The 11,047-nt window shown below is 36.7% G+C and overlaps 2 pseudogenes; both read right to left on the bottom strand.

Annotated features, from left to right (window-relative positions):
- Positions 1 to 7,954: 7,954 nt before the first annotated feature.
- On the bottom strand, positions 7,955 to 8,141 carry LOC129249571 (U2 spliceosomal RNA; annotated as a pseudogene).
- A 596-nt stretch (positions 8,142 to 8,737) lies between these two features.
- Positions 8,738 to 8,924, bottom strand: LOC129249549 (U2 spliceosomal RNA; annotated as a pseudogene).
- Positions 8,925 to 11,047: the final 2,123 nt, after the last annotated feature.

The following is an 11,047-nucleotide window of genomic DNA, read 5'->3' as shown; positions in this document are numbered from 1 at the left end:
ATTTGGCTTTCATGGCTACTTCTAAATTTACGCCTTGGGTATAAAAAATGAGCATACCATTTTATATTTGCTCAAATCCTGCTCGTGCCCATTTCAATAAAATTTTATTTTACGAATATTTACTTCCTAATAGGGGAAATATGCTGGATAAGTAGAACAAAACATAAACGCATTTTGCAATTGAAGCCAATAATTGATAAGAACCAACTGGCAAGCCAACTAACCAAGCAAACAATGCATGACCCAATTCCAGTCCAAAGCAAATTTCTTGCTATATAAAATACCGTAAATTGGAGTACTTCCACTGCATACATAAATATAAATAAATATCTTCTCTAAACTGGCAACTATGGATAAAATTGCTGAATGTTTTTCAAGTTTAAATTCCATTGTAATGGTAGCAACTGAAATTATTTACTTGTATGTGGCAGTAAAACGATTTGGCTTATAAAGTATTTAGTATAATTAAGTTGCATGCAACAATATCCAATATTTCAAAGGAGATCAGAAAATTCACGGAGTGAAAGGAAAGTTAAATATCTACTATTTACACACTTAGGTTGCACTGCAACCGTATGTACGTTCTGGACGAATCTAAAACACTGCGCGAACTAGCTCAGTTCGCTGCCTGCTGCCGTCAGTTGGTGACGTCCAGTGCTGCCAGGTTATGCCTCGCTTTATATCCCAAATGCAGATTAGGCCTTAACAACCGCGCTGTTAGTTCTTCCTTTTCCAAACTAGATAAAGTGGCAAAGTGAATGGGTCTGGTGGTGAACGAGGACAAAACGAAGTATCTCCTGTCATCAAACAAAGAGTCGCGTATTGACATGGGTAATGTTGCCAGTCATTTCGAGGTTGTAACAAACTTCACTTATTTAGCAACCGGCATTAACACCGATAACAATGCCAGCTTTGAAATCTAACGGAAAATCTCTCTTGCCAACAAGTGCTACTTTTGACTCTCTCGACGAACAAAACTAACGCTCTACAAGACTCTCATCATGCCCGTGCTAACGTATGGCGCAGAAGCTTGGACGAAGACAACATCCGATGAAGCGACGCTTGGAGTGTTTGAGAGAAAGATTCTGCGACCTTTGCACGTTGGCAGCGGCAAATATCGCAGGCGACAGAGCGATGAGCTGTATGAGCTTTACGACTTGCATAGACATAGCGCAGCGAATAAAGATCCAGCGGCTACGTTGGCTGGATCATGTCGTCTGAATGGATACAAATGCCCAGGCTCTGAAAGTATTCGATGTGATACCAGCTGGTGGGAGCAGAGGAAGAGGAAGGCCTTAACTGCGTTGGAAAGATCAGGGGGAGAAGGACTTGGCTTCGCTTGGTGTGTCGAACTGGCGCTGGTTAGCAAGAGAAAGAAACTACTGGCACGCTTTCTTAAGCTCGGCCAAAATCGCGTAAGGAGTTATCGCGCTAATTAAGAAGAAGAAAAAGACTAGGTGTTCCTTTTCGTCGTCGTTCACCAGTGCGTTCCCTCCCGAAGGACTGCCGTGCCGGAGCACTTTCGTTCATCCGCTGTATTTTAATACAATGCACTAGGTCCATATCTCGGTATAGTTCATGCAGCTCGCTGTTTCATCCCATACGGAACTCATTATCACCTACGCAAAGAGGACCAACGACTTTTCGGAAAATTTTTCTCTCGAACGCTCTGGGTGCTTTCTCATGAGTTGTGTTCTTTCAAGACTCTGCGCCATATGCAAGGACGGGGATGATTAGGCTTTTATACAGCGTTGTTTTCGTTTTTCGAGAGTGGGCTCTACCTCTGAGTTGCTTACAGAGCCCAAAGTAGCACCTGTTAGCAAGTGTTATCCTTCGTTTAATCTCTAGGCTGACGTCGTTCTGGCCCTGACACCTAGATAAACAAAGTTCTTCACAATTTCAAAATTGCGCTTGTCAACAGTGACGTGTTGTCCAAGACGCGAGGATTCTTTGGATGTTGACAGCAGGTACTTTGTTTTACTCTCGTCACTTTTTTTTGAGAGCTCGATTCAAACGTATTAGTTGCAGTCGGCAATGATCGCCAGTGGTGGTTTCAGATGGTTAAAGGAGTTCATAATAGATAACACCCTCCTGATTCCATCAGATGCACAACATAATCTTTGAAGCATGAATATTTTTTTTCGCTGTAGATGGACCTGGTTCACTTGGCATTTTCGACGCTTAGGGTTATCAACTATCATCAGGGATCTATTTTTGATCGCCAGTGGCGATGTGATGTAGAAAATCTTTTCTTTTTTGCGGTTCGAGAAGCATCTCACACGTCACTAAAGGTCTCACAATCTCCGTCTCCTTCAATTTAAGTGTCACCCAGTTAGCTGCTTTCTGGACTATTTACATCGGATGTAAAAGTTTACCGACGGTTGATCAGTCAACATCTTGACTCTTTAGGCATATCATCATATCATCCACAGACATGCGTCTTCATCCAAAAATTGTTGTAGTTGAGCATCTTCGAATTTTTTGGTGCCCCTTCGCGATCTTTATCACTCCCGTCGAAATTTTCACTTTGGAAGCTTCGAAACCTCTCTTTGCAAGTTGTATTTGATGGAGCGTGATTACCGTAAATATTGGTCGATATACGACATGTTTCAGCTGTACTTTTCTTTAAAAGGTAATAATGAAGCACTCCTTCACGCAAATGGTTTTTTTTCGGGACGAACGTAGACATTTTTGACGTCCGATAAAAAAAGATCTTTACGCTTCAAACGAATGTCAACTACTGCGATCGAGACCTCGCATATACACCTTCAAATCACCAGTAAATTACTAGAGCGAACACAAAAATAGTATCAGCAGCGACACCTCTTTTATGATAAATAGTAAAATAGTAGAAAAACTATAAATGGCAAGGACTATCGGCCTGCTAGCTTTTTCGGTCAACGGCATCGATCATAATTCTTTGGCCGTGGAATATAAAATAATTAGTTATAATGAAAAGAATTCTATATGGACCGAAACCTAACATGTAACCCTTTAAATACAAGCTTAATACCTGACTGAATTTCTGTACTCGCAACTGTCTATAAATTAATTACATCTACGTATTAAGAAACGCATAGAAAAGCCAAAAGTTCAAGTTCATTTAAGTAATTAATATTTCATATACAATACACACGCACATTAATACATACATATGTATATGTGTAACTGTACCCTTCATTAGAAAACATTTTCAAGTGATGGAATAGACTCACAAACCCAATTACTAGTAAGTAAATCTTCTCGAATCGTTTCATACTACAAGCAAGCACATTTGCAACAATACATACATATATGCATATGAGCACACATACATACGTACAGATGCATGCATTCATCAGCTGTTTAAGTGCATGCTTGAGTGCGCTTGTATTTACTGTTGTTTGCGTTGATTGCTTGCAAATCAATTTCCTTTCACCTTGGCGCAAAAACATTGGAAAACTGCAGCACTTGGAAATGCAACGAAAACACAGATTGCAAATGAATTGAAGATGAAGAAGACAAATGATGCAATGATGCGAAAAAGGGGATGGGTAAATTGAAAAGTGAATCTGTAAATAGTGAAGTAAATGAGCAAAGCATTGAATAAACATATGCGTCTATGTATGTGTGTATGCGCATTAGGATGGAACAAAAACAAATTATTTTTACTTGATGCTACTCCCTAAATTTGTTTCTACTTGTTTAGTCAAAAAATTAGACCACTTTACTATTTTTATATTATAGACTAATTTATTATTATACTAAATAGACCTACTTTATTATTATTATTTTTTCTTTTTTTTATTTATTTATTTTTGAATCAATATTTACCCGTGCTGCCAACGCTTTGAAAATTGGAATCAACGCTGCTTCGCAGTCATACAGAAGAATGGATTTGACGTTTGAGTTATAAATATGCAACGCTTCACCGGCTTTTGTGATCCTAAACTTATTGTCATTTGCCTTTTTCTTAATTTTGGTGTTTCACCGAGATCCGAACCTTCCTCGATTTGAATTTGCTAGTTGTTGTTGTGAGACAGGCTTTGTGCCTTTTTGCAGTAAGTTTGCCTCAACCAGCTGACTGATTTATTATACTAAGCTCGTCTACAAGATTTTCGAACATCTTTTATCATTTAGCAGAATATGGACTTCGCTTCCTTCTTCTGTACCTCGTCCCGAAAACACTTAACTGGCCTGCGATGTTCGCTTAAGGCCCAAGTTTCATCACTCATCTACCGTTGCTTTCTAGAGAAAATTGATCAATATGCTTTAGCGTAATGCCACAAGTCGTTTATTATAATAGTTTCAGCCTACTGTGAGTAGAAATTGAAACGTCCAACTCTGCTACGAAATCATGTCGATTCGTCTCTCCTCTTAACTGCATCGTATCAATTTTCTGCTAGTTTTGTTTGCTTTTGGCGATTAGCTGTGGCGATTTTGAGTCGGACTATTGTCACAACAAGATGATGGTCGATTCCTATGTCGGCGTTTCTGTTCACGCTGACATCTAAAAAGCTCATTCGCCAAAGCTTGCTGACGCAAAGGTGGTCGGTTTGGTTTTCTGTCACGTTATCCGGAGATATTCATGTTGCATTATGGCAGCTTTTCGTGAAAGGAAAAAGGAAGCCCCGCAACGTTGCAGAAATCAATCAGAAGATCGCCGTTCGCATTTCTGACGCCAAAGTCGTGTTTGCCAAATATAATCGTATATTCCATACCGAGGTTAGATAACTTGCGTAACATTCATATTCGCCAATTTAGTGGAAGTATCTGGTTTATTTTTGGTAATATTTCGACACGTAAATACATGCAGCATCACAAGATTCTTTCTTTCATAGATTTCCAATCCAATAATGATTTTGCGGCTTTACACCTACAACGAGACGATGCATGTCGTTTCCACCAGAGAATAATAGTTCAGCGCCATTTTCAAGCTTTGTTTCTTCGAATCCTTGCATCTGTACACAGAAAGCCCTACAGTTCAAGTTTGAACCTTTGAAACTACGTTAAGAGCTGATCTTACTTTGCAGGGTTATTGAATATTCGAACATTCCAAATACAATTGATGTGTGTACAAATGTATGTGTGTACAACTGATTTTGCTTTGATTGTGAATCATACCGATATAAACGTTTTGTTTAAGTTTCAGTTGTAGAACTTCTTCTTCTTGATTGGTTCACACCAAGCTTACGTGATATTGGCCGAGTCGAGGTTTTCTTTTAATTTTCATTGGGAAAGGATTTTTACGCGGCGGGTCTCAAACCCAGCGCACAACCAGATACCCTGTGATGCTTCGCCTTCTCACATTAACTCGCTCTCCAACTTATGTTCGGGAGTTACCCAGAGGATACTTGGGCGAAGCCTGGAAGTTGTGAGGTACTTGGACCGTATGCAGAAGAATCGTCCTGGTTAGTTAAAATCGTTCCAAGTGAATGGCAATCAAAGACTTTCCACACTTGCGTGGAGTTTTACACACAAAACCGTCTTTATAGAACTATTTCCGCATGAACACAAATTATGCACCTCTAAATCCCATGTGCATGCATCCAGTGCCATAGCAGGTGGACTGTTCGCATTTCTGTAGGCACATCTTCGATAGTGCTGCACAAATAGTTGCACTTAATATAATAATTTTTTTTGCAGTTTTTTTCAGGGTTGCTATAGAAATTTTTTAGGTGTTAAATTGTTTTAAATAAAGATAGATTTTATGAGCATTTGTGAATTGAAATTAAAAGACGAGATTAAATAATATCGACCAATAGCTTTGCTGGCACTGGTAAATATCAAATAAAAAAAATAAAAATTAAAATTAAAAAATAAGTCTCCTTTTCTCTTGACCATGAAACAAATTTACGGGAACAAGAAAAAAATATCTTTTTTAGCCAGCCTAATGCCTATTATAACAAAAGTAGTCGTAGTTACTTGTACCAGCATGTATGTGTGAATGCATATATGATATGTATGTATGTGTGCATCTCTGTTCATGCTAAACAGACACCTTCAACATACACACGAACGATGTATACCAACTAGACATGTAAGTGAATAAGAGAGTAAATGATTGAAGAATCTAGTTAGACAATCTCAAGTGCAATCATTTGTAATGCAAAAAGATATAGCAACTACATACCCACACACACCGGCACACGTGCTATGTGGCATGCTGAAAGTTCCAAGGCTACAGGCAACAAGGCAGTTAGGATAATACGAGCGAGTGTGTTGTTAATGGAAGCTCAAAATTACATGCTTATACGTCAATACATAGACCTACTATGCACGTGTATAAGTATAAAAAGGAAACATTTCGTAAATGGAAGATATGTGGAAGGGTGGACGAGTTGGCGGCAGCTCCAACACTCTACTGCTGGTGGGATGTTTAGAAATTCACAGCAACAAATAAACGCAAAAATATAACCATCATTTTCATTGTTATTATAATTAGATATTTGTATGTATTTAAGCTTACGAGGGTCAAAGCAAAAAGTTTGCGGAATGGAGCGGTTGGGGAGGGAAATGACATTTTTTTTATATTCAAATTTTTTTTTTTACCGAGTGAGTAAAGTAGTGCATAAAAGGACTCATGCAAAAGTTCACAGGCTGGTGCGAAATTCAGAAAACTAAAAAAAAATTGGAAATTTAATTTATTTTATTCGGAATCTGTTAACCATTTTTTCGCTCTAGAAATATAGTGAACATCTTATTTGACTCGTTTTAGGAAATTAAATGCAATATGGCGATCGTCGATATGAATAACTTCAGGGTCTACGTAACATTGTCCTTTTATGGTGTTTTATGGAGTTTTCTAACAGAAAGCAGAATGTCAAAGTTAGAAAGTGAGCAGACGCTTTATCGCGCAACAAACGTTAACTTCCATTTTTACGGTATTCTGTTCGAACACGACGAATTTGACCAAAGGATCGGTCAAGTCTGAAAAAAAAAATACCAGTCTAACGGTTAGACTTGATAGAAGTGAAACCTTCCGTAAAACAAACTGAGAGAGAATAAGACGAAAGCAGCATTAGGAGCGGGATAATTATAGGTTCATTATAATATTGCTATAAAGTTCATATTTTATTTTCTTCATTTTATCATTATTCATCCTCAATGTTTTCAATTTCAACAAATCGCACCCTAAATACAAAAGGGTCACAACTCAAAATACCAAGATTTTCAGGAGAGACGAAAAACGTTTTATGTAAAAATTATTGTAATATTTAAAGAAAATATTGTTCCATCATGAAAATATACAACATTGAAGAAGGTTCTACTATATTTTTCTCAATTTTATTTTATGTTTGCGAAAATAAAACAAAATTTTGATTTATGACTCTTTAACTGAAATTTTTTCGATTAAGTAGTGATATTTTCTTAAGTTGTGCCTTTTTAACTGATAAAATGTTTTAATTTTATAAGTTCCCTAACCTAATTGAACTCACTTTTCACAACTAAAGAGGCACAATGCAAAATAATATACCACGAAATTTATCACTTTTTACAGTTATAGAGGCAGAACTCAAAATAAAACTCTTTATGTGTAATAAAAGTAATCAGCTGTTCTTGAGCCCATTAACGCAACTAAAAATAATTCTCTTTAATTGATCGTGCAAAAGCAACACACTTGACATAAAAATAGACATAACTGTATTTTTCCAGTTAAAGAAGATAGTTATGTGAACGAAATATTTGCAGCAGTTAGAAATGTGTACTCTGAATTAATTTATGCAAAAAACTCAGTTTTGGAAAATTTTGAGTTGTGACCCTTTTGTATTTAGGGTGCGAAATGATACGAGTGGCTTATGATAGATAAAATATGATACAAATGCTTTGGTTTCGATGTTGTCAAAAAAAAATACCCAAACGGACCGAAGAAACAGACTTACAAATTTCTTCCATTTTCGTCCACTTGTATTCATATAAAAATGTATGCCTCTTCCCACCAAAGCTAAATGTATTAGTACATTTTTTCTTGTATTTATTCAAGGCTGAAATCCCGGCGGTAATGTAATACCGGGTCAACCCGTGGCAGAGAAGGAGCAAGCCGCCCCTAAAACACTTCGCCCATTTCCAAAAATTAGTTTAACATTTGTTGTCCTCCGATGGAGGATCTATCAGATGTTAAGCTGATAACCACACTACCTAGTCAATACATTTTAAATAATAAACCTAATAAACCTTTTGAGAATTACACGCTCACAAAAAAAAAATTAATGTACGAAATATTTATACCGATTCACTTAAACTGACTTTCAGTATCTAAACCAAAAATAGAAAAGCCAAAAAACTGTTTTCAATAAATAATCAGAAATGTCCTACAATGCAAATTTCAAAAAAAAAAAAAAAAAAAAAATTATTTCTTGTGATTCGAACTAAGAATTTTGGATCGGAAGCTCACATTGCTAGCCGCTCGGCTATCGCGCCATACTGTCAGTGCTGGCCTAAAAGTTATTTAGTTCGTCGCTACGTTTATATGTTGTAATGCGTTTCACTTTTTCCCAAATCACTCCCAACGATTCTAAAGAAGTTTTCACTTCAAAAATTAATGTACGAAATATTTATACCGATTCACTTAAACTGACTTTCAGTATCTAAACCAAAAATAGAAAAGCCAAAAAACTGTTTTCAATAAATAATCAGAAATGTCCTACAATGTAAATTTCAAAAAAAAAAAAATTCCATTTTCGTCTACATGTATTCACATAAAAATTTATGGCTCTTCCCACCAAAGCTAAATGTATTAGTATATTTTTTCTTGTATTTATTCAAGGCTGAAATCCCGGCGGTAATGTAATACCGGGTCAACCCGTGGCAGAGAAGGAGCAAGCCGCCCCTAAAACACTCCGCCCATTTCCAAAAATTAGTTTAACATTTGTTGTCCTCCGATGGAGGATCTATCAGATGTTAAGCTGATAACCACACTACCTAGTCAATACATTTTAAATAATAAACCTAATAAACCCTTTTGAGAATTACACGCTCACAAAAATTATTTATATCAACATATAATATAACGCTTCGTAACTAAATAACTTTTAGGCCAACAACGACAGCATGGCGCGGTAGCCGGGCGACTAGCAATGTGAGCTTCCGATCCAAAATCCTCGGTTCGAATCACAAGAAAAAATAAAAGTTATTTTTATTTAGTTCGTCGCTACTTTTATATCAACATATAATATAACGCTTCGTAGCCAAGTAGGTCGTTTTTTTCGTTTCACTTTTCCTCAAATCACTCCCAACGATTCTAAAGAAGTTTTCACTTCAAAAAAACGGATGTTGTTGTTGTTGTTGTAACATAAACATTCCCCTTACGAGGAATGTGCTGAAATGGTTACGTAGAACCGACTGCCGTGGGATAAAGCAAACTGCTGTAGTTATCGTACTAAATGAAAAAGTTCGCGAATATTCCGAACAAACTCTGGATGATTACCAAGCAGGTTTCAGACCCAACTAAGCAGTCACAAACTTTCAAGACGCTATACGAATATGAAATTGACGTCTTCTGCTTTTTTGTGTACTTTAAACAAGCATTTGGCAGCATAGACAGAAGGCATACTAAATTATTGCTGCAGTCTATAGGCATCCCGCTAAAGCTAATGGAGTTTTCTATGATGACGCTTATAAATACCACGGCGAAGGTCATTGTGCAACGAGAGTGTTCTGAATCTTTTCCCATTATATCGGAAGTTAAACATACGCCTTATCAACATTGATATTTAACTTGATCATGCACGCAGCAATTACCGAACTAAATCCAAATGGGACTAAATGGGCCGTTCTAGCTTTCTGCATATGCAGATGATATACTTTTCATGGCAAAAAGTGAATTACAGAGTGCGTTCAAACAACTAGAAAAAAAGTACGAACTACTTGGCTAAGAATTAATACAGAAAAAACGAAGTTTATGGTCCGGTCCAGCTCCAGTTCAAGGCATGATGTCCTGCTTATCAAAGACTATGCATTCGAGAGTGTTCAAGAATTTACCTATTTTGAATATCAAAATATCAGCCAATAAGGATATGTCAATGACAATTAGTAGCAGAGTTTTTGCAGCAAATAAGTCTTAGTTAATGATCTTCCAAAGAAAAATTTTACGAAAAATGTATGGACCACTAAGACTGCAGGACGGTACTTATCGAATAAGAGCTGGAACTCTTAGCAAATCATGAAACTGTGATAAGATTTATAAAACCTGAGGGGATAACTAGAATTAAGAAAAACATTTTTCTAATAGCGGTCGCCCCTCGGCAGGCAATGGCAAACCTCCGCGTGTATTTCTGCCATGAAAAAGCTCCTCATAAAAATATCTGCCATTCAGAGTCGGCTTAAAACTGTAGGCCCCTCCATTAGTGGAACAACATCAAGACGCACAAATAGGAGGAGGAGCTCGGCAAACACCCAAAAAGGGTGTACGCGCCAATTATATATATGTATATAAGATGGCTTGAACACGTGTTAACTTTTCTTTAAGACTCATTCAACATTGCGCTACGCTAAGTTCGTCTTTGTTACAGACAAATCAATGATCTCCTGCCCTTGTTTTGGAGAGGTATTCTTTTTTTTTTAAGCGTCGCACACTGGGGATTTTGCGGAAAAAAGTCAAATTTGCAACATACCACCTACGCAATGTTTAATGGTATTTCTAAATTCCAGAATAGAACCAACAATAAAATAAAAAAGAATTACTAAACTCCGACTTACAGTTTTTTTTTATAGATATGTCAAAAGTATAATTTTTTTATAGTATTGAACTGACTAAGAAAAAACTTCAAAGCCCAAGGTGGTTTTTTTTCTTTTTGCTTGAGCCGACTTCCAATTTTTTATTTTTCATTTAGGGTACGATATTTTTATATATTTTAGCCGGAAGAACAAAGGCTGTAAAGCATTTGATTATCTATTTATAATTAATTTTACCAAGGTGGTTTTTTTTCTTTTTGCTTGAGCCGACTTCCAATTTTTTATTTTTCATTTAGGGTACGATATTTTTATATATTTTAGCCGGAAGAACAAAGGCTGTAAAGCATTTGATTATCTATTTATAATTAATTTTACGAAAAAAAAAATCATATTC

Source organism: Anastrepha obliqua, chromosome 5, assembly GCF_027943255.1.
Source record: "Anastrepha obliqua isolate idAnaObli1 chromosome 5, idAnaObli1_1.0, whole genome shotgun sequence".
Classification (NCBI taxonomy): domain Eukaryota; kingdom Metazoa; phylum Arthropoda; class Insecta; order Diptera; family Tephritidae; genus Anastrepha; species Anastrepha obliqua.
The sequence above is the reverse complement of the archived record's forward strand: the minus strand, read 5'-3'. Positions and strand labels throughout refer to the sequence as shown.